Consider the following 26,509-nt stretch of genomic DNA (forward strand, 5'->3'; position numbering starts at 1 on the left):
GAAAAAGAGAGAAAAGAGAGAGAAGAGAAAGAAAAAAGAGAAAACGAGAGAGAGCAAGCGAGAAAAAGTGAGAGAGAGAGTGAAAAAGAGGGAGAAAAAGAGAGATAAAGAGAGAAAGAAAGAGACAGAAAAAGCAAGAGAAAAGAGAAAAAGAGAGAAAAAGATAGAAAAATAGAGAGAAAAAGAGAGAGAAAAAGTGAGAGAAAAAGATAGAGAAGAAGAGAAAAAAGAGAGAAAAAGAGAGAAAAAATGATATTGAAAAAGAGAGAGAAAAGAGAGAAAAGGAGAGAGAAAAGCAAGAGAAAAAGGAGAGAAAGAGAGAGAAAAAGAGTGAGTAAAAGTGAGTGAAAAAGAGAGAGAGAAACAGAGAAAAAGAGAGAAAATTGGAGAGAAAAAGAGAGAGAAAAAGAGAAAGAAAATGAGAGAGAAAATGAGGAAAAGAGAGAAAATGAGAGAGAAAAATAGAGAAAAAGAGAGTAAAAGATTGAAAAAGTGAATAAGAGAGAGAGTAAGAGAGAGAGAAAAAGAAAGTGGAAGAGAGAGAAAAAGAGAGAGAAAAACAGAGAGAGAAAGAGAAAGAAAAAAGGAGAGAGAAAAAGCTAGAGATAAGACAGAGACAAAAGAGAGTAAAAGAGAGAGCAAAAGAGTGAAAAAGAGTGAAAAAGAGAATAAGGGAGAGAAAAAGAGAAAGAAAAAGAGAGACAAAAAGAGAGACAAAAAGAGAAAAAGAGAGAATAAAGAGAGAGAAAAAGAGAGAGAAGAAGAGAAAAAGAGAGAAAAGAGAAAGAAAAAAGAGAGAAAACGAGAGAGAGAGAAAGAGAGAAAAAGAGAGAGAGAAAGAGAAAAAGTGAGAGAAAAATAGAAAGAAAAAGAGAGAGAGAATGAGAGTGAAAAAGAGGGAGAAAAAGAGAGATAAAGAGAGAAAGAAAGAGACAGGAAAACAGAGAGAAATGAGAAAAGAGAGAAAAAGAGAGAAAAATAGAGTGAAAAAGAGGGAAAAAAGTGAGAGAAAAAGATAGAGAAGAAGTGAAAAAAGAGAGAAAAAGCTGGCGTAAAAGAGAGAGAAAAAATGATAGTGAAAAAGAGAGAGAAAATGAGAGAAAAGCAAGAGAAAGGGGAGAGAAAAAGAGAGAAAAAGAGAGAAAGAGAGAGTAAAAGAGAGTGTAAAAGAGAGAGAGAAACAGAGAAAAAGAGAGAAAATTGGAGAGAAAAAGAGAGAGAAAAAGAGAAAGTAAAAGAGAGAGTAAACGAGGAAATGAGAGAGAAAATGAGAGAGAACAAGAGAGAGAAAAACAGAGAAAAAGAGAGTAAAAGAGTGAAAAAGTGAAAAAGAGAGAGAGTAAGAGAGAGAGAAAAGAAAGTGAAAGAGAGAGAAAAAGAGAGAGAGAAGAGAGAGAAAATGAGTGAGACAAGGAGGGAGAAAAAAGAGAGAAAAAGAGAGAAGAAGAGAGGGGGAAAATGAGAGTGAAAAAGAGAGAGAAAATGAGAGAGAAAAGAGAGAGAAAAGGTAGAGAAAATGAGAGAAAAAGAGAGAGAGAAAGAGAGTGAAAAAGAGAGAGAAAAAGAGAGAAAAGCAAGAGAAAGGGGAGAGAAAAAGAGAGAAAAAGAGAGAGAAAAAGAGAATGAAGAAGAGAGAGAACAAGAGCTTGAAAAAGAGAGAGAAAAAGAGAGAAAAGAGAGATTAGAGAGAGAAAAAAGAGAGCAAATGAGAGAGAGCAAGCGAGAAAAAGAGAGAGAGAAAGAGAGTAAAAAGGAAGAAAAGAGAGAGAACAAGAGTGAGAAAACGAGGGAGAAAAAGAGTGAGAAAAAGAGAGAAAAAGAGAGAAAAGCAAGAGAAAAGGGAGAGAAAAAGAGAGAAGAAAGAGAGAAGAGAAAGAAAAAAGAGAAAACGAGAGAGAGCAAGCGAGAAAAAGTGAGAGAGAAAGAGAGTGAAAAAGAGGGAGAAAAAGAGAGATAAAGATAGAAAGAAAGAGACAGAAAAAGCGAGAGAAAAAGAGAAAAAGAGAGAAAAAGATAGAAAAATAGAGAGAAAAAGAGAGAGAGAAAGAGAGTGAAAAAGAGAGAAAGGAGAGAGAACAAGAGTGACAAAACGAGGGAGAAAAAGAGTGAGAAAAAGAGAGAAAAAGAGAGAAAAGCAAGAGAAAAGGGAGAGAAAAAGAGAGAAAAGAGAGAGAAGAGAAAGAAAAAAGAGAAAACGAGAGAGAGCAAGCGAGAAAAAGTGAGAGAGAAAGAGAGTGAAAAAGAGGGAGAAAAAGAGAGATAAAGATAGAAAGAAAGAGACAGAAAAAGCGAGAGAAAAAGAGAAAAAGAGAGAAAAAGATAGAAAAATAGAGAGAAAAAGAGAGAGAAAAAGTGAGAGAAAAGATAGAGAAGAAGAGAAAAAAGAGAGAAAAAGAGAGAAAAAATGATATTGAAAAAGAGAGAGAAAAGAGAGAAAAGGAGAGAGAAAAGCAAGAGAAAAAGGAGAGAAAGAGAGAGAAAAAGAGAGAGTAAAAGTGAGTGAAAAAGAGAGAGAGAAACAGAGAAAAAGAGAGAAAATTGGAGAGAAAAAGAGAGAGAAAAAGAGAAAGAAAAAGAGAGAGAAAATGAGGAAAAGAGAGAGAAAATGAGAGAGAAAAACAGAGAAAAAGAGAGTAAAAGAGTGAAAAAGTGAATAAGAGAGAGAGTAAGAGAGAGAGAAAAAGAAAGTGGAAGAGAGAGAAAAAGAGAGAGAAAAACAGAGAGAGAAAGAGAAAGAAAAAAGGAGAGAGAAAAAGCTAGAGATAAGACAGAGAAAAAAGAGAGTAAAAGAGAGAGCAAAAGAGTGAAAAAGAGTGAAAAAGAGAATAAGGGAGAGAAAAAGAGAAAGAAAAAGAGAGGCAAAAAGAGAGACAAAAAGAGAAAAAGAGAGAATAAAGAGAGAGAAAAAGAGAGAGAAGAAGAGAAAAAGAGAGAAAAGAGAAAGAAAAAAGAGAGAAAACGAGAGAGAGAAAGAGAGAAAAAGAGAGAAAAATAGAGTGAAAAAGAGGGAAAAAAGTGAGAGAAAAAGATAGAGAAGAAGTGAAAAAAGAGAGAAAAAGCTGGCGTAAAAGAGAGAGAAAAAATGATAGTGAAAAAGAGAGAGAAAATGAGAGAAAAGCAAGAGAAAGGGGAGAGAAAAAGAGAGAAAAAGAGAGAAAGAGAGAGTAAAAGAGAGTGTAAAAGAGAGAGAGAAACAGAGAAAAAGAGAGAAAATTGGAGAGAAAAAGAGAGAGAAAAAGAGATAGTAAAAGAGAGAGTAAACGAGGAAATGAGAGAGAAAATGAGAGAGAACAAGAGAGAGAAAAACAGAGAAAAAGAGTAAAAGAGTGAAAAAGTGAAAAAGAGAGAGAGTAAGAGAGAGAGAAAAGAAAGTGAAAGAGAGAGAAAAAGAGAGAGAGAAGAGAGAGAAAATGAGTGAGACAAGGAGGGAGAAAAAAGAGAGAAAAAGAGAGAAGAAGAGAGGGGGAAAATGAGAGTGAAAAAGAGAGAGAAAATGAGAGAGAAAAGAGAGAGAAAAGGTAGAGAAAATGAGAGAAAAAGAGAGAGAGAAAGAGAGTGAAAAAGAGAGAGAAAAAGAGAGAAAAGCAAGAGAAAGGGGAGAGAAAAAGAGAGAAAAAGAGAGAGAAAAAGAGAATGAAGAAGAGAGAGAACAAGAGCTTGAAAAAGAGAGAGAAAAAGAGAGAAAAGAGAGATTAGAGAGAGAAAAAAGAGAGCAAATGAGAGAGAGCAAGCGAGAAAAAGAGAGAGAGAAAGAGAGTGAAAAAGAGAGAAAAGAGAGAGAACAAGAGTGAGAAAACGAGGGAGAAAAAGAGTGAGAAAAAGAGAGAAAAAGAGAGAAAAGCAAGAGAAAAGGGAGAGAAAAAGAGAGAAGAAAGAGAGAAGAGAAAGAAAAAAGAGAAAACGAGAGAGAGCAAGCGAGAAAAAGTGAGAGAGAAAGAGAGTGAAAAAGAGGGAGAAAAAGAGAGATAAAGAAAGAAAGAAAGAGACAGAAAAAGCGAGAGAAAAAGAGAAAAAGAGAGAAAAAGATAGAAAAATAGAGAGAAAAAGAGAGAGAGAAAGAGAGTGAAAAAGAGAGAAAGGAGAGAGAACAAGAGTGACAAAACGAGGGAGAAAAAGAGTGAGAAAAAGAGAGAAAAAGAGAGAAAAGCAAGAGAAAAGGGAGAGAAAAAGAGAGAAAAGAGAGAGAAGAGAAAGAAAAAAGAGAAAACGAGAGAGAGCAAGCGAGAAAAAGTGAGAGAGAAAGAGAGTGAAAAAGAGGGAGAAAAAGAGAGATAAAGATAGAAAGAAAGAGACAGAAAAAGCGAGAGAAAAAGAGAAAAAGAGAGAAAAAGATAGAAAAATAGAGAGAAAAAGAGAGAGAAAAAGTGAGAGAAAAGATAGAGAAGAAGAGAAAAAAGAGAGAAAAAGAGAGAAAAAATGATATTGAAAAAGAGAGAGAAAAGAGAGAAAAGGAGAGAGAAAAGCAAGAGAAAAAGGAGAGAAAGAGAGAGAAAAAGAGAGAGTAAAAGTGAGTGAAAAAGAGAGAGAGAAACAGAGAAAAAGAGAGAAAATTGGAGAGAAAAAGAGAGAGAAAAAGAGAAAGAAAAAGAGAGAGAAAATGAGGAAAAGAGAGAGAAAATGAGAGAGAAAAACAGAGAAAAAGAGAGTAAAAGAGTGAAAAAGTGAATAAGAGAGAGAGTAAGAGAGAGAGAAAAAGAAAGTGGAAGAGAGAGAAAAAGAGAGAGAAAAACAGAGAGAGAAAGAGAAAGAAAAAAGGAGAGAGAAAAAGCTAGAGATAAGACAGAGAAAAAAGAGAGTAAAAGAGAGAGCAAAAGAGTGAAAAAGAGTGAAAAAGAGAATAAGGGAGAGAAAAAGAGAAAGAAAAAGAGAGACAAAAAGAGAGACAAAAAGAGAAAAAGAGAGAATAAAGAGAGAGAAAAAGAGAGAGAAGAAGAGAAAAAGAGAGAAAAGAGAAAGAAAAAAGAGAGAAAACGAGAGAGAGAAAGAGAGAAAAAGAGAGAGAGAAAGAGAAAAAGTGAGAGAAAAATAGAAAGAAAAAGAGAGAGAGAATGAGAGTGAAAAAGAGTGAGAAAAAGAGAGATAAAGAGAGAAAGAAAGAGACAGGAAAGCAGAGAGAAATGAGAAAAGAGAGAAAAAGAGAGAAAAATAGAGTGAAAAAGAGGGGAAAAATTGAGAGAAAAAGATAGAGAAGAAGAGAAAAAAGAGAGAAAAAGCTGGCGTAAAAGAGAGAGAAAAAATGATAGTGAAAAAGAGAGAGAAAATGAGAGAAAAGCAAGAGAAAGGGGAGAAAAAAAGAGAGAAAAAGAGAGAAAGAGAGAGTAAAAGAGAGTGTAAAAGAGAGAGAGAAACAGAGAAAAAGAGAGAAAATTGGAGAGAAAAAGAGAGAGAAAAAGAGAAAGTAAAAGAGAGAGTAAACGAGGAAATGAGAGAGAAAATGAGAGAGAAAAAGAGAGAGAAAAACAGAGAAAAAGAGAGTAAAAGAGTGAAAAAGTGAAAAAGAGAGAGAGTAAGAGAGAGAGACAAAGAGAGAAAGAAAGAGACAGGAAAACAGAGAGAAATGAGAAAAGAGAGAAAAAGAGAGAAAAATAGAGTGAAAAAGAGGGAAAAAAGTGAGAGAAAAAGATACAGAAGAAGAGAAAAAAGAGAGAAAAAGCTGGCGTAGAAGAGAGAGAAAAAATGATAGTGAAAAATAGAGTGAAAAAGAGGGAAAAAAGTGAGAGAAAAAGACAGAGAAGAAGAGAAAAAAGAGAGAAAAAGCTGGCGAAAAAGAGAGAGAAAAAATGATAATGAAAAAGAGAGAGAAAAAGAGAGAAAAGCAAATGAAAGGGGAGAGAAAAGGAGAGAAAAAGAGAGAGAAAAAGAGAATGAAGAAGAGAGAGAACAAGAGCTTGAAAAAGAGAGAGAAAAAGAGAGAAAAAGAGAGAGAAGAGAAAGAAAAAAGAGAGCAAATGAGAGAGAGCAAGCGAGAAAAAGAGAGAGAGAAAGAGAGTGAAAAAGAGAGAAAAGAGAGAGAACAAGAGTGACAAAACGAGGGAGAAAAAGAGTGAGAAAAAGAGAGAAAAAGAGAGAAAAGCAAGAGAAAAGGGAGAGAAAAAGAGAGAAAAGAGAGAGAAGAGAAAGAAAAAAGAGAAAACGAGAGAGAGCAAGCGAGAAAAAGTGAGAGAGAGAGTGAAAAAGAGGGAGAAAAAGAGAAAGAAAGAGACAGAAAAAGCAAGAGAAAAGAGAAAAAGAGAGAAAAAGATAGAAAAATAGAGAGAAAAAGAGAGAGAAAAAGTGAGAGAAAAAGATAGAGAAGAAGAGAAAAAAGAGAGAAAAAGAGAGAAAAAATGATATTGAAAAAGAGAGAGAAAAGAGAGAAAAGGAGAGAGAAAAGCAAGAGAAAAAGGAGAGAAAGAGAGAGAAAAAGAGTGAGTAAAAGTGAGTGAAAAAGAGAGAGAGAAACAGAGAAAAAGAGAGAAAATTGGAGAGAAAAAGAGAGAGAAAAAGAGAAAGAAAATGAGAGAGAAAATGAGGAAAAGAGAGAAAATGAGAGAGAAAAATAGAGAAAAAGAGAGTAAAAGAGTGAAAAAGTGAATAAGAGAGAGAGTAAGAGAGAGAGAAAAAGAAAGTGGAAGAGAGAGAAAAAGAGAGAGAAAAACAGAGAGAGAAAGAGAAAGAAAAAAGGAGAGAGAAAAAGCTAGAGATAAGACAGAGACAAAAGAGAGTAAAAGAGAGAGCAAAAGAGTGAAAAAGAGTGAAAAAGAGAATAAGGGAGAGAAAAAGAGAAAGAAAAAGAGAGACAAAAAGAGAGACAAAAAGAGAAAAAGAGAGAATAAAGAGAGAGAAAAAGAGAGAGAAGAAGAGAAAAAGAGAGAAAAGAGAAAGAAAAAAGAGAGAAAACGAGAGAGAGAGAAAGAGAGAAAAAGAGAGAGAGAAAGAGAAAAAGTGAGAGAAAAATAGAAAGAAAAAGAGAGAGAGAATGAGAGTGAAAAAGAGGGAGAAAAAGAGAGATAAAGAGAGAAAGAAAGAGACAGGAAAACAGAGAGAAATGAGAAAAGAGAGAAAAAGAGAGAAAAATAGAGTGAAAAAGAGGGAAAAAAGTGAGAGAAAAAGATAGAGAAGAAGTGAAAAAAGAGAGAAAAAGCTGGCGTAAAAGAGAGAGAAAAAATGATAGTGAAAAAGAGAGAGAAAATGAGAGAAAAGCAAGAGAAAGGGGAGAGAAAAAGAGAGAAAAAGAGAGAAAGAGAGAGTAAAAGAGAGTGTAAAAGAGAGAGAGAAACAGAGAAAAAGAGAGAAAATTGGAGAGAAAAAGAGAGAGAAAAAGAGAAAGTAAAAGAGAGAGTAAACGAGGAAATGAGAGAGAAAATGAGAGAGAACAAGAGAGAGAAAAACAGAGAAAAAGAGAGTAAAAGAGTGAAAAAGTGAAAAAGAGAGAGAGTAAGAGAGAAAAGAAAGTGAAAGAGAGAGAAAAAGAGAGAGAGAAGAGAGAGAAAATGAGTGAGACAAGGAGGGAGAAAAAAGAGAGAAAAAGAGAGAAGAAGAGAGGGGGAAAATGAGAGTGAAAAAGAGAGAGAAAATGAGAGAGAAAAGAGAGAGAAAAGGTAGAGAAAATGAGAGAAAAAGAGAGAGAGAAAGAGAGTGAAAAAGAGAGAGAAAAAGAGAGAAAAGCAAGAGAAAGGGGAGAGAAAAGGAGAGAAAAAGAGAGAGAAAAAGAGAATGAAGAAGAGAGAGAACAAGAGCTTGAAAAAGAGAGAGAAAAAGAGAGAAAAAGAGAGAGAAGAGAAAGAAAAAAGAGAGCAAATGAGAGAGAGCAAGCGAGAAAAAGAGAGAGAGAAAGAGAGTGAAAAAGAGAGAAAAGAGAGAGAACAAGAGTGACAAAATGAGGGAAAAAAGAGTGAGAAAAAGAGAGAAAAAGAGAGAAAAGCAAGAGAAAAGGGAGAGAAAAAGAGAGAAAAGAGAGAGAAGAGAAAGAAAAAAGAGAAAACGAGAGAGAGCAAGCGAGAAAAAGTGAGAGAGAGAGTGAAAAAGAGGGAGAAAAAGAGAGATAAAGAGAGAAAGAAAGAGACAGAAAAAGCAAGAGAAAAGAGAAAAAGAGAGAAAAAGATAGAAAAATAGAGAGAAAAAGAGAGAGAAAAAGTGAGAGAAAAAGATAGAGAAGAAGAGAAAAAAGAGAGAAAAAGAGAGAAAAAATGATATTGAAAAAGAGAGAGAAAAGAGAGAAAAGGAGAGAGAAAAGCAAGAGAAAAAGGAGAGAAAGAGAGAGAAAAAGAGTGAGTAAAAGTGAGTGAAAAAGAGAGAGAGAAACAGAGAAAAAGAGAGAAAATTGGAGAGAAAAAGAGAGAGAAAAAGAGAAAGAAAATGAGAGAGAAAATGAGGAAAAGAGAGAGAAAATGAGAGAGAAAAATAGAGAAAAAGAGAGTAAAAGAGTGAAAAAGTGAATAAGAGAGAGAGTAAGAGAGAGAGAAAAAGAAAGTGGAAGAGAGAGAAAAAGAGAGAGAAAAACAGAGAGAGAAAGAAAAAAGGAGAGGGAAAAAGCTAGAGATAAGACAGAGACAAAAGAGAGTAAAAGAGAGAGCAAAAGAGTGAAAAAGAGTGAAAAAGAGAATAAGGGAGAGAAAAAGAGAAAGAAAAAGAGAGACAAAAAGAGAGACAAAAAGAAAAAAGAGAGAATAAAGAGAGAGAAAAAGAGAGAGAAGAAGAGAAAAAGAGAGAAAAGAGAAAGAAAAAAGAGAGAAAACGAGAGAGAGAGAAAGAGAGAAAAAGAGAGAGAGAAAGAGAAAAAGTGAGAGAAAAATAGAAAGAAAAAGAGAGAGAGAATGAGAGTGAAAAAGAGGGAGAAAAAGAGAGATAAAGAGAGAAAGAAAGAGACAGGAAAACAGAGAGAAATGAGAAAAGAGAGAAAAAGAGAGAAAAATAGAGTGAAAAAGAGGGAAAAAAGTGAGAGAAAAAGATAGAGAAGAAGTGAAAAAAGAGAGAAAAAGCTGGCGTAAAAGAGAGAGAAAAAATGATAGTGAAAAAGAGAGAGAAAATGAGAGAAAAGCAAGAGAAAGGGGAGAGAAAAAGAGAGAAAAAGAGAGAAAGAGAGAGTAAACGAGAGTGTAAAAGAGAGAGAGAAACAGAGAAAAAGAGAGAAAATTGGAGAGAAAAAGAGAGAGAAAAAGAGAAAGTAAAAGAGAGAGTAAACGAGGAAATGAGAGAGAAAATGAGAGAGAACAAGAGAGAGAAAAACAGAGAAAAAGAGAGTAAAAGAGTGAAAAAGTGAAAAAGAGAGAGAGTAAGAGAGAGAGAAAAGAAAGTGAAAGAGAGAGAAAAAGAGAGAGAGAAGAGAGAGAAAATGAGTGAGACAAGGAGGGAGAAAAAAGAGAGAAAAAGAGAGAAGAAGAGAGGGGGAAAATGAGAGTGAAAAAGAGAGAGAAAATGAGAGAGAAAAGAGAGAGAAAAGGTAGAGAAAATGAGAGAAAAAGAGAGAGAGAAAGAGAGTGAAAAAGAGAGAGAAAAAGAGAGAAAAGCAAGAGAAAGGGGAGAGAAAAAGAGAGAAAAAGAGAGAGAAAAAGAGAATGAAGAAGAGAGAGAACAAGAGCTTGAAAAAGAGAGAGAAAAAGAGAGAAAAGAGAGATTAGAGAGAGAAAAAAGAGAGCAAATGAGAGAGAGCAAGCGAGAAAAAGAGAGAGAGAAAGAGAGTGAAAAAGAGAGAAAAGAGAGAGAACAAGAGTGAGAAAACGAGGGAGAAAAAGAGTGAGAAAAAGAGAGAAAAAGAGAGAAAAGCAAGAGAAAAGGGAGAGAAAAAGAGAGAAGAAAGAGAGAAGAGAAAGAAAAAAGAGAAAACGAGAGAGAGCAAGCGAGAAAAAGTGAGAGAGAAAGAGAGTGAAAAAGAGGGAGAAAAAGAGAGATAAAGATAGAAAGAAAGAGACAGAAAAAGCGAGAGAAAAAGAGAAAAAGAGAGAAAAAGATAGAAAAATAGAGAGAAAAAGAGAGAGAGAAAGAGAGTGAAAAAGAGAGAAAGGAGAGAGAACAAAAGTGACAAAACGAGGGAGAAAAAGAGTGAGAAAAAGAGAGAAAAAGAGAGAAAAGCAAGAGAAAAGGGAGAGAAAAAGAGAGAAAAGAGAGAGAAGAGAAAGAAAAAAGAGAAAACGAGAGAGAGCAAGCGAGAAAAAGTGAGAGAGAAAGAGAGTGAAAAAGAGGGAGAAAAAGAGAGATAAAGATAGAAAGAAAGAGACAGAAAAAGCGAGAGAAAAAGAGAAAAAGAGAGAAAAAGATAGAAAAATAGAGAGAAAAAGAGAGAGAAAAAGTGAGAGAAAAGATAGAGAAGAAGAGAAAAAAGAGAGAAAAAGAGAGAAAAAATGATATTGAAAAAGAGAGAGAAAAGAGAGAAAAGGAGAGAGAACAGCAAGAGAAAAAGGAGAGAAAGAGAGAGAAAAAGAGAGAGTAAAAGTGAGTGAAAAAGAGAGAGAGAAACAGAGAAAAAGAGAGAAAATTGGAGAGAAAAAGAGAGAGAAAAAGAGAAAGAAAAAGAGAGAGAAAATGAGGAAAAGAGAGAGAAAATGAGAGAGAAAAACAGAGAAAAAGAGAGTAAAAGAGTGAAAAAGTGAATAAGAGAGAGAGTAAGAGAGAGAGAAAAAGAAAGTGGAAGAGAGAGAAAAAGAGAGAGAAAAACAGAGAGAGAAAGAGAAAGAAAAAAGGAGAGAGAAAAAGCTAGAGATAAGACAGAGAAAAAAGAGAGTAAAAGAGAGAGCAAAAGAGTGAAAAAGAGTGAAAAAGAGAATAAGGGAGAGAAAAAGAGAAAGAAAAAGAGAGGCAAAAAGAGAGACAAAAAGAGAAAAAGAGAGAATAAAGAGAGAGAAAAAGAGAGAGAAGAAGAGAAAAAGAGAGAAAAGAGAAAGAAAAAAGAGAGAAAACGAGAGAGAGAAAGAGAGAAAAAGAGAGAGAGAAAGAGAAAAAGTGAGAGAAAAATAGAAAGAAAAAGAGAGAGAGAATGAGAGTGAAAAAGAGTGAGAAAAAGAGAGATAAAGAGAGAAAGAAAGAGACAGGAAAGCAGAGAGAAATGAGAAAAGAGAGAAAAAGAGAGAAAAATAGAGTGAAAAAGAGGGGAAAAATTGAGAGAAAAAGATAGAGAAGAAGAGAAAAAAGAGAGAAAAAGCTGGCGTAAAAGAGAGAGAAAAAATGATAGTGAAAAAGAGAGAGAAAATGAGAGAAAAGCAAGAGAAAGGGGAGAAAAAAAGAGAGAAAAAGAGAGAAAGAGAGAGTAAAAGAGAGTGTAAAAGAGAGAGAGAAACAGAGAATAAGAGAGAAAATTGGAGAGAAAAAGAGAGAGAAAAAGAGAAAGTAAAAGAGAGAGTAAACGAGGAAATGAGAGAGAAAATGAGAGAGAAAAAGAGAGAGAAAAACAGAGAAAAAGAGAGTAAAAGAGTGAAAAAGTGAAAAAGAGAGAGAGTAAGAGAGAGAGACAAAGAGAGAAAGAAAGAGACAGGAAAACAGAGAGAAATGAGAAAAGAGAGAAAAAGAGAGAAAAATAGAGTGAAAAAGAGGGAAAAAAGTGAGAGAAAAAGATACAGAAGAAGAGAAAAAAGAGAGAAAAAGCTGGCGTAGAAGAGAGAGAAAAAATGATAGTGAAAAATAGAGTGAAAAAGAGGGAAAAAAGTGAGAGAAAAAGACAGAGAAGAAGAGAAAAAAGAGAGAAAAAGCTGGCGAAAAAGAGAGAGAAAAAATGATAATGAAAAAGAGAGAGAAAAAGAGAGAAAAGCAAGAGAAAGGGGAGAGAAAAGGAGAGAAAAAGAGAGAGAAAAAGAGAATGAAGAAGAGAGAGAACAAGAGCTTGAAAAAGAGAGAGAAAAAGAGAGAAAAAGAGAGAGAAGAGAAAGAAAAAAGAGAGCAAATGAGAGAGAGCAAGCGAGAAAAAGAGAGAGAGAAAGAGAGTGAAAAAGAGAGAAAAGAGAGAGAACAAGAGTGACAAAATGAGGGAAAAAAGAGTGAGAAAAAGAGAGAAAAAGAGAGAAAAGCAAGAGAAAAGGGAGAGAAAAAGAGAGAAAAGAGAGAGAAGAGAAAGAAAAAAGAGAAAACGAGAGAGAGCAAGCGAGAAAAAGTGAGAGAGAGAGTGAAAAAGAGGGAGAAAAAGAGAGATAAAGAGAGAAAGAAAGAGACAGAAAAAGCAAGAGAAAAGAGAAAAAGAGAGAAAAAGATAGAAAAATAGAGAGAAAAAGAGAGAGAAAAAGTGAGAGAAAAAGATAGAGAAGAAGAGAAAAAAGAGAGAAAAAGAGAGAAAAAATGATATTGAAAAAGAGAGAGAAAAGAGAGAAAAGGAGAGAGAAAAGCAAGAGAAAAAGGAGAGAAAGAGAGAGAAAAAGAGTGAGTAAAAGTGAGTGAAAAAGAGAGAGAGAAACAGAGAAAAAGAGAGAAAATTGGAGAGAAAAAGAGAGAGAAAAAGAGAAAGAAAATGAGAGAGAAAATGAGGAAAAGAGAGAGAAAATGAGAGAGAAAAATAGAGAAAAAGAGAGTAAAAGAGTGAAAAAGTGAATAAGAGAGAGAGTAAGAGAGAGAGAAAAAGAAAGTGGAAGAGAGAGAAAAAGAGAGAGAAAAACAGAGAGAGAAAGAAAAAAGGAGAGGGAAAAAGCTAGAGATAAGACAGAGACAAAAGAGAGTAAAAGAGAGAGCAAAAGAGTGAAAAAGAGTGAAAAAGAGAATAAGGGAGAGAAAAAGAGAAAGAAAAAGAGAGACAAAAAGAGAGACAAAAAGAAAAAAGAGAGAATAAAGAGAGAGAAAAAGAGAGAGAAGAAGAGAAAAAGAGAGAAAAGAGAAAGAAAAAAGAGAGAAAACGAGAGAGAGAGAAAGAGAGAAAAAGAGAGAGAGAAAGAGAAAAAGTGAGAGAAAAATAGAAAGAAAAAGAGAGAGAGAATGAGAGTGAAAAAGAGGGAGAAAAAGAGAGATAAAGAGAGAAAGAAAGAGACAGGAAAACAGAGAGAAATGAGAAAAGAGAGAAAAAGAGAGAAAAATAGAGTGAAAAAGAGGGAAAAAAGTGAGAGAAAAAGATAGAGAAGAAGTGAAAAAAGAGAGAAAAAGCTGGCGTAAAAGAGAGAGAAAAAATGATAGTGAAAAAGAGAGAGAAAATGAGAGAAAAGCAAGAGAAAGGGGAGAGAAAAAGAGAGAGAAAGAGAGAAAGAGAGAGTAAAAGAGAGTGTAAAAGAGAGAGAGAAACAGAGAAAAAGAGAGAAAATTGGAGAGAAAAAGAGAGAGAAAAAGAGAAAGTAAAAGAGAGAGTAAACGAGGAAATGAGAGAGAAAATGAGAGAGAACAAGAGAGAGAAAAGCAGAGAAAAAGAGAGTAAAAGAGTGAAAGAGTGAAAAAGAGAGAGAGTAAGAGAGAGAGAAAAGAAAGTGAAAGAGAGAGAAAAAGAGAGAGAGAAGAGAGAGAAAATGAGTGAGACAAGGAGGGAGAAAAAAGAGAGAAAAAGAGAGAAGAAGAGAGGGGAAAAATGAGAGTGAAAAAGAGAGAGAAAATGAGAGAGAAAAGAGAGAGAAAAGGTAGAGAAAATGAGAGAAAAAGAGAGAGAGAGAAAGAGAGTGAAAAAGAGAGAGAAAAAGAGAGAAAAGCAAGAGAAAGGGGAGAGAAAAGAGAGAAAAAGAGAATGAAGAAGAGAGAGAACAAGAGCTTGAAAAAGAGAGAGAAAAAGAGAGAAAAAGAGAGATTAGAGAGAGAAAAAAGAGAGCAAATGAGAGAGAGCAAGCGAGAAAAAGAGAGAGAGAAAGAGAGTGAAAAAGAGAGAAAAGAGAGAGAACAAGAGTGAGAAAACGAGGGAGAAAAAGAGTGAGAAAAAGAGAGAAAAAGAGAGAAAAGCAAGAGAAAAGGGAGAGAAAAAGAGAGAAGAAAGAGAGAAGAGAAAGAAAAAAGAGAAAACGAGAGAGAGCAAGCGAGAAAAAGTGAGAGAGAAAGAGAGTGAAAAAGAGGGAGAAAAAGAGAGATAAAGATAGAAAGAAAGAGACAGAAAAAGCGAGAGAAAAAGAGAAAAAGAGAGAAAAAGATAGAAAAATAGAGAGAAAAAGAGAGAGAGAAAGAGAGTGAAAAAGAGAGAAAAGAGAGAGAACAAGAGTGACAAAACGAGGGAGAAAAAGAGTGAGAAAAAGAGAGAAAAGCAAGAGAAAAGGGAGAGAAAAAGAGAGAAAAGAGAGAGAAGAGAAAGAAAAAAGAGAAAACGAGAGAGAGCAAGCGAGAAAAAGTGAGAGAGAAAGAGAGTGAAAAAGAGGGAGAAAAAGAGAGATAAAGATAGAAAGAAAGAAACAGAAAAAGCGAGAGAAAAAGAGAAAAAGAGAGAAAAAGATAGAAAAATAGAGAGAAAAAGAGAGAGAAAAAGTGAGAGAAAAGATAGAGAAGAAGAGAAAAAAGAGAGAAAAAGAGAGAAAAAATGATATTGAAAAAGAGAGAGAAAAGAGAGAAAAGGAGAGAGAAAAGCAAGAGAAAAAGGAGAGAAAGAGAGAGAAAAAGAGAGAGTAAAAGTGAGTGAAAAAGAGAGAGAGAAACAGAGAAAAAGAGAGAAAATTGGAGAGAAAAAGAGAGAGAAAAAGAGAAAGAAAAAGAGAGAGAAAATGAGGAAAAGAGAGAGAAAATGAGAGAGAAAAACAGAGAAAAAGAGAGTAAAAGAGTGAAAAAGTGAATAAGAGAGAGAGTAAGAGAGAGAGAAAAAGAAAGTGGAAGAGAGAGAAAAAGAGAGAGAAAAACAGAGAGAGAAAGAGAAAGAAAAAAGGAGAGAGAAAAAGCTAGAGATAAGACAGAGAAAAAAGAGAGTAAAAGAGAGAGCAAAAGAGTGAAAAAGAGTGAAAAAGAGAATAAGGGAGAGAAAAAGAGAAAGAAAAAGAGAGGCAAAAAGAGAGACAAAAAGAGAAAAAGAGAGAATAAAGAGAGAGAAAAAGAGAGAGAAGAAGAGAAAAAGAGAGAAAAGAGAAAGAAAAAAGAGAGAAAACGAGAGAGAGAAAGAGAGAAAAAGAGAGAGAGAAAGAGAAAAAGTGAGAGAAAAATAGAAAGAAAAAGAGAGAGAGAATGAGAGTGAAAAAGAGTGAGAAAAAGAGAGATAAAGAGAGAAAGAAAGAGACAGGAAAGCAGAGAGAAATGAGAAAAGAGAGAAAAAGAGAGAAAAATAGAGTGAAAAAGAGGGGAAAAATTGAGAGAAAAAGATAGAGAAGAAGAGAAAAAAGAGAGAAAAAGCTGGCGTAAAAGAGAGAGAAAAAATGATAGTGAAAAAGAGAGAGAAAATGAGAGAAAAGCAAGAGAAAGGGGAGAAAAAAAGAGAGAAAAAGAGAGAAAGAGAGAGTAAAAGAGAGTGTAAAAGAGAGAGAGAAACAGAGAAAAAGAGAGAAAATTGGAGAGAAAAAGAGAGAGAAAAAGAGAAAGTAAAAGAGAGAGTAAACAAGGAAATGAGAGAGAAAATGAGAGAGAAAAAGAGAGAGAAAAACAGAGAAAAAGAGAGTAAAAGAGTGAAAAAGTGAAAAAGAGAGAGAGTAAGAGAGAGAGACAAAGAGAGAAAGAAAGAGACAGGAAAACAGAGAGAAATGAGAAAAGAGAGAAAAAGAGAGAAAAATAGAGTGAAAAAGAGGGAAAAAAGTGAGAGAAAAAGATACAGAAGAAGAGAAAAAAGAGAGAAAAAGCTGGCGTAGAAGAGAGAGAAAAAATGATAGTGAAAAATAGAGTGAAAAAGAGGGAAAAAAGTGAGAGAAAAAGACAGAGAAGAAGAGAAAAAAGAGAGAAAAAGCTGGTGAAAAAGAGAGAGAAAAAATGATAGTGAAAAAGAGAGAGAAAAAGAGAGAAAAGCAAGAGAAAGGGGAGAGAAAAGGAGAGAAAAAGAGAGAGAAAAAGAGAATGAAGAAGAGAGAGAACAAGAGCTTGAAAAAGAGAGAGAAAAAGAGAGAGAAGAGAAAGAAAAAAGAGAGCAAATGAGAGAGAGCAAGCGAGAAAAAGAGAGAGAAAGAGAGTGAAAAAGAGAGAAAGGAGAGAGAACAAGAGTGACAAAACGAGGGAGAAAAAGAGTGAGAAAAAGAGAGAAAAAGAGAGAAAAGCAAGAGAAAAGGGAGAGAAAAAGAGAGAAAAGAGAGAGAAGAGAAAGAAAAAAGAGAAAACGAGAGAGAGCAAGCGAGAAAAAGTGAGAGAGAGAGTGAAAAAGAGGGAGAAAAAGAGAGATAAAGAGAGAAAGAAAGAGACAGAAAAAGCGAGAGAAAAGAGAAAAAGATAGAAAAATAGAGAGAAAAAGAGAGAGAAAAAGTGAGAGAAAAAGATAGAGAAGAAGAGAAAAAAGAGAGAAAAAGAGAGAAAAAATGATATTGAAAAAGAGAGAGAAAAGAGAGAAAAGGAGAGAGAAAAGCAAGAGAAAAAGGAGAGAAAGAGAGAGAAAAAGAGTGAGTAAAAGTGAGTGAAAAAGAGAGAGAGAAACAGAGAAAAAGAGAGAAAATTGGAGAGAAAAAGAGAGAGAAAAAGAGAAAGAAAATGAGAGAGAAAATGAGGAAAAGAGAGAGAAAATGAGAGAGAAAAATAGAGAAAAAGAGAGTAAAAGAGTGAAAAAGTGAATAAGAGAGAGAGTAAGAGAGAGAGAAAAAGAAAGTGGAAGAGAGAGAAAAAGAGAGAGAAAAACAGAGAGAGAAAGAGAAAGAAAAAAGGAGAGAGAAAAAGCTAGAGATAAGACAGAGACAAAAGAGAGTAAAAGAGAGAGCAAAAGAGTGAAAAAGAGTGAAAAAGAGAATAAGGGAGAGAAAAAGAGAAAGAAAAAGAGAGACAAAAAGAGAGACAAAAAGAGAAAAAGAGAGAATAAAGAGAGAGAAGAAGAGAAAAAGAGAGAAAAGAGAAAGAAAAAAGAGAGAAAACGAGAGAGAGAGAAAGAGAGAAAAAGAGAGAGAGAAAGAGAAAAAGTGAGAGAAAAATAGAAAGAAAAAGAGAGAGAGAATGAGAGTGAAAAAGAGGGAGAAAAAGAGAGATAAAGAGAGAAAGAAAGAGACAGGAAAACAGAGAGAAATGAGAAAAGAGAGAAAAAGAGAGAAAAATAGAGTGAAAAAGAGGGAAAAAAGTGAGAGAAAAAGATAGAGAAGAAGTGAAAAAAGAGAGAAAAAGCTGGCGTAAAAGAGAGAGAAAAAATGATAGTGAAAAAGAGAGAGAAAATGAGAGAAAAGCAAGAGAAAGGGGAGAGAAAAAGAGAGAAAGAGAGAGTAAAAGAGAGTGTAAAAGAGAGAGAGAAACAGAGAAAAAGAGAGAAAATTGGAGAGAAAAAGAGAGAGAAAAAGAGAAAGTAAAAGAGAGAGTAAACGAGGAAATGAGAGAGAAAATGAGAGAGAACAAGAGAGAGAAAAGCAGAGAAAAAGAGAGTAAAAGAGTGAAAAAGTGAAAAAGAGAGAGAGTAAGAGAGAGAGAAAAGAAAGTGAAAGAGAGAGAAAAAGAGAGAGAGAAGAGAGAGAAAATGAGTGAGACAAGGAGGGAGAAAAAAGAGAGAAAAAGAGAGAAGAAGAGAGGGGGAAAATGAGAGTGAAAAAGAGAGAGAAAATGAGAGAGAAAAGAGAGAGAAAAGGTAGAGAAAATGAGGGAGAAAAAGAGAGAGAGAAAGAGAGTGAAAAAGAGAGAGAAAAAGAGAGAAAAGCAAGAGAAAGGGGAGAGAAAAAGAGAGAAAAAGAGAGAGAAAAAGAGAATGAAGAAGAGAGAGAACAAGAGCTTGAAAAAGAGAGAGAAAAAGAGAGAAAAAGAGAGATTAGTGAGAGAAAAAAGAGAGCAAATGAGAGAGAGCAAGCGAGAAAAAGAGAGAGAGAAAGAGAGTGAAAAAGAGAGAAAAGAGAGAGAACAAGAGTGAGAAAACGAGGGAGAAAAAGAGTGAGAAAAAGAGAGAAAAAGAGAGAAAAGCAAGAGAAAAGGGAGAGAAAAAGAGAGAAGAAAGAGAGAAGAGAAAGAAAAAAGAGAAAACGAGAGAGAGCAAGCGAGAAAAAGTGAGAGAGAAAGAGAGTGAAAAAGAGGGAGAAAAGGAGAGATAAAGATAGAAAGAAAGAGACAGAAAAAGCGAGAGAAAAAGAGAAAAAGAGAGAAAAAGATAGAAAAATAGAGAGAAAAAGAGAGAGAGAAAGAGAGTGAAAAAGAGAGAAAGGAGAGAGAACAAGAGTGACAAAACGAGGGAGAAAAAGAGTGAGAAAAAGAGAGAAAAAGAGAGAAAAGCAAGAGAAAAGGGAGAGAAAAAGAGAGAAAAGAGAGAGAAGAGAAAGAAAAAAGAGAAAACGAGAGAGAGCAAGCGAGAAAAAGTGAGAGAGAAAGAGAGTGAAAAAGAGGGAGAAAAAGAGAGATAAAGATAGAAAGAAAGAGACAGAAAAAGCGAGAGAAAAAGAGAAAAAGAGAGAAAAAGATAGAAAAATAGAGAGAAAAAGAGAGAGAAAAAGTGAGAGAAAAGATAGAGAAGAAGAGAAAAAAGAGAGAAAAAGAGAGAAAAATGATATTGAAAAAGAGAGAGAAAAGAGAGAAAAGGAGAGAGAAAAGCAAGAGAAAAAGGAGAGAAAGAGAGAGAAAAAGAGAGAGTAAAAGTGAGTGAAAAAGAGAGAGAGAAACAGAGAAAAAGAGAGAAAATTGGAGAGAAAAAGAGAGAGAAAAAGAGAAAGAAAAAGAGAGAGAAAATGAGGAAAAGAGAGAGAAAATGAGAGAGAAAAACAGAGAAAAAGAGAGTAAAAGAGTGAAAAAGTGAATAAGAGAGAGAGTAAGAGAGAGAGAAAAAGAAAGTGGAAGAGAGAGAAAAAGAGAGAGAAAAACAGAGAGAGAAAGAGAAAGAAAAAAGGAGAGAGAAAAAGCTAGAGATAAGACAGAGAAAAAAGAGAGTAAAAGAGAGAGCAAAAGAGTGAAAAAGAGTGAAAAAGAGAATAAGGGAGAGAAAAAGAGAAAGAAAAAGAGAGGCAAAAAGAGAGACAAAAAGAGAAAAAGAGAGAATAAAGAGAGAGAAAAAGAGAGAGAAGAAGAGAAAAAGAGAGAAAAGAGAAAGAAAAAAGAGAGAAAACGAGAGAGAGAAAGAGAGAAAAAGAGAGAGAGAAAGAGAAAAAGTGAGAGAAAAATAGAAAGAAAAAGAGAGAGAGAATGAGAGTGAAAAAGAGTGAGAAAAAGAGAGATAAAGAGAGAAAGAAAGAGACAGGAAAGCAGAGAGAAATGAGAAAAGAGAGAAAAAGAGAGAAAAATAGAGTGAAAAAGAGGGGAAAAATTGAGAGAAAAAGATAGAGAAGAAGTGAAAAAAGAGAGAAAAAGCTGGCATAAAAGAGAGAGAAAAAATGATAATGACAAAGAGAGAGAAAATGAGAGAAATGCAAGAGAAAGGGGAGAGAAAAAGAGAGAAAAAGAGAGTAAAAGAGAGTGTAAAAGAGAGAGAGAAACAGAGAAAAAGAGAGAAAATTGGAGAGAAAAAGAGAAAGTAAAAGAGAGAGAAAACGAGGAAATGAGAGAGAAAATGAGAGAGAAAAAGAGAGAGAAAAACAGAGAAAAAGAGAGTAAAAGAGTGAAAAAGTGAAAAAGAGAGAGAGTAAGAGAGAGAGAAAAAGAAAGTGAAAGAGAGAGAAAAAGAGAGAGAAAAAGAGAGAGAGAACAGAGAGAAAATGAGTGAGACAAGGAGAGAGAAAAAAGAGAGAAAAAGAGAGAAGAAGAGAGGGGGAAAATGAGAGTGAAAAAGAGAGAGAAAATGAGAGAGAAAAGAGAGAGAAAAGGTAGAGAAAATGAGAGAAAAAGAGAGAGAGAGAAAGAGAGTGAAAAAGAGGGAGAAAAAGGAGAGAAAGAGAGAGAAAAAGAGAGAGTAAAAGTGAGTGAAAAAGAGAGAGAGAAACAGAGAAAAAGAGAGAAAATTGGAGAGAAAAAGAGAGAGAAAAAGAGAAAGAAAAAGAGAGAGAAAATGAGGAAAAGAGAGAGAAAATGAGAGAGAAAAACAGAGAAAAAGAGAGTAAAAGAGTAAAAAAGTGAATAAGAGAGAGTAAGAGAGAGTAAGAGAGAGAGAAAAAGAAAGTGGAAGAGAGAGAAAAAGAGAGAGAAAAACAGAGAGAGAAAGAGAAAGAAAAAAGGAGAGAGAAAAAGCTAGAGATAAGAGAGAGACAAAAGAGAGTAAAAGAGAGAGCAAAAGAGTGAAAAAGAGTGAAAAAGAGAATAAGGGAGAGAAAAAGAGAAAGAAAAAGAGAGACAAAAAGAGAGACAAAAAGAGAAAAAGAGAGAATAAAGAGAGAGAAAAAGAGAGAGAAGAAGAGAAAAAGAGAGAAAAGAGAAAGAAAAAGAGAGAAAACGAGAGAGAGAAAGAGAGAAAAAGAGAGAGAGAAAGAGAAAAAGTGAGAGAAAAATAGAAAGAAAAAGAGAGAGAGAATGTGACTGAAAAAGAGGGAGAAAAAGAGAGATAAAGAGAGAAAGAAAGAGACAGGAAAACAGAGAGAAATGAGAAAAGAGTTAAAAAGAGAGAAAAATAGAATGAAAAAGAGGGAAAAAAGTGAGAGAAAAAGATAGAGAAGAAGAGAAAAAAGAGAGAAAAATCTGGCGTAAAAGAGAGAGAAAAATGATAGTGAAAAAAAGAGAGAAAATGAGAGAAAAGCAAGAGAAAGGGGAGAGAAAAAGAGCGAAAAAGAGAGAAAGAGAGAGTAAAAGAGAGTGTAAAAGAGAGAGAGAAACAGAGAAAAAGAGAGAAAAGTGGAGAGAAAATGAGAAAGTAAAAGAGAGAGAAAACGAGGAAATGAGAGAGAAAATGAGAGAGAAAAAGAGAGAGAGAAAGAGAGTGAAAAAGAGGGAGAAAAAGAGAGACAAAGAGAGAAAGAAAGAGACAGGAAAACAGAGAGAAATGAGAAAAGAGAGAAAAAGAGAGAAAAATAGAGTGAAAAAGAGGGAAAAAAGTGAGAGAAAAAGATAGAGAAGAAGAGAAAAAAGAGAGAAAAAGCAGGCGAAAAAGAGAGAGAAAAAATGATAGTGAAAAAGAGAGAGAAAAAGAGAGAAAAGCAAGAGAAAGGGGAGAGAAAAAGAGAGAAAAAGAGAGAGAAAAAGAGAATGAAGAAGAGAGAGAACAAGAGCTTGAAAAAGAGAGAGAAAAAGAGAGAGAAGAGAAAGAAAAAAGAGAGCAAATGAGAGAGAGCAAGCGAGAAAAAGAGAGAGAGAAAGAAAGTGAAAAAGAGAGAAAAGAGAGAGAACAAGAGTGAGAAAACGAGGGAGAAAAAGAGTGAGAAAAAGAGAGAAAAAGAGAGAAAAGCAAGAGAAAAGGGAGAGAAAAAGAGAGAAAAGAGAGAGAAGAGAAAGAAAAAAGAGAAAACGAGAGAGAGCAAGCGAGAAAAAGTGAGAGAGAGAGTGAAAAAGAGGGAGAAAAAGAGAGATAAAGAGAGAAAGAAAGAGACAGAAAAAGCGAGAGAAAAAGAGAAAAAGAGAGAAAAAGATAGAAAAATAGAGAGAAAAAGTGAGAGAAAAAGATAGAGAAGAAGAGAAAAAAGAGAGAAAAAGAGAGAAAAAATGATATTGAAAACGAGAGAGAAAAGAGAGAAAAGGAGAGAGAAAAGCAAGAGAAAAAGGAGAGAAAGAGAGAGAAAAAGAGAGAGTAAAAGTGAGTGAAAAAGAGAGAGAGAAACAGAGAAAATTGGAGAGAAAAAGAGAGAGAAAAAGAGAAAGAAAAAGAGAGAGAAAATGAGGAAAAGAGACAGAAAATGTGAGAGAAAAACAGAGAAAAAGAGAGTAAAAGAGTGAAAAAGTGAATAAGAGAGAGAGTAAGAGAGAGAGAAATTGAAAGTGGAAGAGAGATAAAAAGAGAGAGAAAAACAGAGAGAGAAAGAGAAAGAAAAAAGGAGAGAGAAAAAGCTAGAGATAAGAGAGAGACAAAAGAGAGTAAAAGAGAGAGCAAAAGAGTGAAAAAAAGTGAAAAAGAGAATAAGGGAGAGAAAAAAGAAAGAAAAAGAGAGACAAAAAGAGAGACAAAAAGAGAAAAAGAGAGAATAAAGTGAGAGAAAAAGAGAGAGAAGAAGAGAAAAAGAGAGAAAAGAGAAAGAAAAAAGAGAGAAAACGAGAGAGAGAGAAAGAGCGAAAATGAGAGAGAGAAAGAGAAAAAGTGAGAGAAAAATAGAAAGAAAAAGAGAGAGAGAATGAGAGTGAAAAAGAGGGAGAAAAAGAGAGATAAAGAGAGAAAGAAAGAGACAGGAAAACAGAGAGAAATGAGAAAAGAGTGAATAAGAGAGAAAAATAGAGTGAAAAAGAGGGAAAAAAGTGAATGAAAAAGATAGAGAAGAAGAGAAAAAAGAGAGAAAAAGCTGGCGTAAAAGAGAGAGAAAAAATGATAGTGAAAAAGAGAGAGAAAATGAGAGAAAAGCAAGAGAAAGGGGAGAGAAAAAGAGAGAAAGAGAGAGTAAAAGAGAGTGTAAAAGAGAGAGAGAAACAGAGAAAAAGAGAGAAAATTGGAGAGAAAAAGAGAGAGAAAAAGAGAAAGTAAAAGAGAGAGTAAACGAGGAAATGAGAGAGAAAATGAGAGAGAAAAACAGAGAGAAAAACAGAGAAAAAGAGAGTAAAAGAGTGAAAAAGTGAAAAAGAGAGAGAGTAAGAGAGAGAGAAAAGAAAGTGAAAGAGAGAGAAAAAGAGAGAGAAAAAGAGAGATAGAAGAGAGAGAAAATGAGTGAGACAAGGAGGGAGAAAAAAGAGAGAAAAAGAGAGAAGAAGAGAGGGGGAAATGAGAGTGAAAAAGAGAGAGAAAATGAGAGAGAAAAGAGAGAGAAAAGGTAGAGAAAATGAGAGAAAAAGAGAGAGAGAGAAAGAGAGTGAAAAAGAGGGAGAAAAAGAGAGACACAGAGAGAAAGAAAGAGACAGGAAAACAGAGAGAAATGAGAAAAGAGAGAAAAAGAGAGAAAAATAGAGTGAAAAAGAGGGAAAAAAGTGAGAGAAAAAGATAGAGAAGAAGAGAAAAAAGAGAGAAAAAGCTGGCGAAAAAGAGAGAGAAAAAATCATAGTGAAAAAGAGAGAGAAAAAGAGAGAAAAGCAAGAAAAAGGGGAGAGAAAAAGAGAGAAAATGAGAGAGAAAAAGAGAATGAAGAAGAGAGAGAACAAGAGCTTGAAAAAGAGAGAGAAAAAGAGAGAAAAAGAGAGATTAGAGAAAGAAAAAAGAGAGCAAATGAGAGAGAGCAAGCGAGAAAAAGAGAGAGAGAAAGAGAGTGAAAAAGAGAGAGAAGAGAGAGAACAAGAGTGACAAAACGAGGGAGAAAAAGAGTGAGAAAAAGAGAGAAAAAGAGAGAAAAGCAAGAGAAAAGGGAGAGAAAAAGAGAGAAAAGAGAGAGAAGAGAAAGAAAAAAGAGAAAACGAGAGAGAGCAAGCGAGAAAAAGTGAGAGAGAGAGTGAAAAAGAGGGAGAAAAAGAGAGATAAAGAGAGAAAGAAAGAGACAGAAAAAGCGAGAGAGAAAGAGAAAAAGATAGAAAAAAGATAGAAAAATAGAGAGAAAAAGAGAGAGAAAAAGTGAGAGAAAAAGATAGAGAAGAAGAGAAAAAAGAGAGAAAAAGAGAGAAAAGAGAGAGAAGAGAAAGAAAAAAGAGAAAACGAGAGAGAGCAAGCGAGAAAAAGTGAGAGAGAGAGTGAAAAAGAGGGAGAAAAAGAGAGATAAAGAGAGAAAGAAAGAGACAGAAAAAGCGAGAGAGAAAGAGAAAAAGAGAGAAAAAGATAGAAAAATAGAGAGAAAAAGAGAGAGAAAAAGTGAGAGAAAAAGATAGAGAAGAAGAGAAAAAAGAGAGAAAAAGAGAGAAAAAATGATATTGAAAAAGAGAGAGAAAAGAGAGAAAAGGAGAGAGAAAAGCAAGAGAAAAAGGAGAGAAAGAGAGAGAAAAAGAGAGAGTAAAAGTGAGTGAAAAAGAGAGAGAGAAACAGAGAAAAAGAGAGAAAATTGGAGAGAAAAAGAGAGAGAAAAAGAGAAAGAAAAAGAGAGAGAAAATGAGGAAAAGAGAGAGAAAATGAGAGAGAAAAACAGAGAAAAAGAGAGTAAAAGAGTGAAAAAGTGAATAAGAGAGAGAGTAAGAGAGAGAGAAAAAGAAAGTGGAAGAGAGATAAAAAGAGAGAGAAAAACAGAGAGAGAAAGAGAAAGAAAAAAGGAGAGAGAAAAAGCTAGAGATAAGACAGAGACAAAAGAGAGTAAAAGAGAGAGCAAAAGAGTGAAAAAAAGTGAAAAAGAGAATAAGGGAGAGAAAAAGAGAAAGAAAAAGAGAGACAAAAAGAGAAAAAGAGAGAATAAAGAGAGAGAAAAAGAGAGAGTAGAAGAGAAAAAGAGAGAAAAGAGAAAGAAAAAAGAGAGAAAACGAGAGAGAGAGAGAAAGAGAGAAAATGAGAGAGAGAAAGAGAAAAAGTGAGAGAAAAATAGAAAGAAAAAGAGAGAGAGAATGAGAGTGAAAAAGAGGGAGAAAAGAGAGATAAAGAGAGAAAGAAAGAGACAGGAAAACAGAGAGAAATGAGAAAAGAGTGAATAAGAGAGAAAAATAGAGTGAAAAAGAGGGAAAAAAGTGAATGAAAAAGATAGAGAAGAAGAGAAAAAAGAGAGAAAAAACTGGCGTAAAAGAGAGAGAAAAAATGATAGTGAAAAAGAGAGAGAAAATGAGAGAAAAGCAAGAGAAAGGGGAGAGAAAAAGAGAGAAAAAGAGAGAAAGAGAGAGTAAAAGAGAGTGTAAAAGAGAGAGAGAAACAGAGAAAAAGAGAGAAAATTGGAGAGAAAAAGAGAGAGAAAAAGAGAAAGTAAAAGAGAGAGTAAACGAGGAAATGAGAGAGAAAATGAGAGAGAAAAAGAGAGAGAAAAACAGAGAAAAAGAGAGTAAAAGAGTGAAAAAGTGAAAAAGAGAGCGAGTAAGTGAGAGAGAAAAGAAAGTGAAAGAGAGAGAAAAAGAGAGAGAAAAAGAGAGAGAGAAGAGAGAGAAAATGAGTGAGACAAGGAGGGAGAAAAAAGAGAGAAAAGGAGAGAAGAAAAGAGGGGGAAAATGAGAGTGAAAAAGAGAGAGAAAATGAGAGAGAAAAGAGAGAGAAAAGGTAGAGAAAATGAGAGAAAGAGAGAGAGAGAAAGAGAGTGAAAAAGAGGGAGAAAAAGAGAGACAAAGAGAGAAAGAAAGAGACAGGAAAAGAGAGAGAAATGAGAAAAGAGAGAAAAAGAGAGAAAAATAGAGTGATAAAGAGGGAAAAAGTGAGAGAAAAAGATAGAAAGAAGAGAAAAAAGAGAGAAAAAGCTGGTGAAAAAGAGAGAAAAAATGATAGAGAAAAAGAGAGAGAAAAAGAGAGAAAAGCAAGAGAAAAGGGAGAGAAAAAGAGAGAAAGAGAGAGTAAAAGAGAGTGAAAAAGAGAGAGAGAAACAGAAAAAGAGAGAAAATTGGAGAGAAAATTGGAGAAAAAAGAGAAAGTAAAAGAGAGAGAAAACGAGGAAATGAGAGAGAAAATTAGAGAGAAAAAGAGAGAGAAAAACAGAGAAAAAGAGAGAAAAAGAGTGAAAAAGTGAAACAGAGAGAGAAAAAGAGATAGAAAATGAGAGAGAAAAAGAGATAGAAAAAGAGAGTAAAAAGAGAGAAAAAGAGAGAGAAGAAGAGAGGGGGGAAATGAGATTGAAAATGAGAGAGAAAAGAGAGAGAAAAGGTTGAGAAAATGAGAGAAAAAGAGAGAGAAATTGAGAGAGAAAATGAGAGAGAAAAATATAAGAAAAAGAGAGAGAAAAAGAGAATGAAGAAGAGAGAGAACAAGAGCTTGAAAAAGAGAGAGAAAAAGAGAGAAAAAGAGAGAGAAGAGAAAGAAAAAAGAGAGCAAATGAGAGAGAGCAAGCGAGAAAAAGAGAGAGAGAAAGAGAGTGAAAAAGAGAGAAAAGAGCGAGAACAAGAGTGAGAAAACGAGGGAGAAAAAGAGTGAGAAAAAGAGAGAAAAGCAAGAGAAAAGGGAGAGAAAAAGAGAGAAAAGAGAGAGAAGAGAAAGAAAAAAGAGAGCAAATGAGAGAGAGCAAGCGAGAAAAAGTGAGAGAGAAAGAGAGTGAAAAAGAGGGAGAAAAAGAGAGATAAAGAGAGAAAGAAAGAGACAGAAAAAGCGAGAGAAAAAGAGAAAAAGAGAGAAAAAGATAGAAAAATAGAGAGAAAAAGAGAGAGAAAAAGTGAGAGAAAAAGATAGAGAAGAAGTGAAAAAAGAGAGAAAAAGCTGGCGTAAAAGAGAGAGAAAAAATGATAATGACAAAGAGAGAGAAAATGAGAGAAAAGCAAGAGAAAGGGGAGAGAAAAAGAGAGAAAAAGAGAGTAAAAGAGAGTGTAAAAGAGAGAGAGAAACAGAGAAAAAGAGAGAAAATTGGAGAGAAAAAGAGAAAGTAAAAGAGAGAGAAAACGAGGAAATGAGAGAGAAAATGAGAGAGAAAAAGAAAGAAAAACAGAGAAAAAGAGAGAGAGAAAGAGAGTGAAAAAGAGAGAAAAGAGAGAGAACAAGAGTGACAAAACGAGGGAGAAAAAGAGTGAGACAAAGAGAGAAAAAGAGAGAAAAGCAAGAGAAAAGGGAGAGAAAAAGAGAGAAAAGAGAGAGAAGAGAAAGAAAAAAGAGAAAACGAGAGAGAGCAAGCGAGAAAAAGTGAGA

The sequence above is a fragment of the Chiloscyllium plagiosum genome, unplaced genomic scaffold (assembly GCF_037043375.1).
Source record: "Chiloscyllium plagiosum isolate Xiang-an unplaced genomic scaffold, Cpla_swu_hap1 HiC_scaffold_20, whole genome shotgun sequence".
Classification (NCBI taxonomy): Eukaryota; Metazoa; Chordata; class Chondrichthyes; order Orectolobiformes; family Hemiscylliidae; genus Chiloscyllium; species Chiloscyllium plagiosum.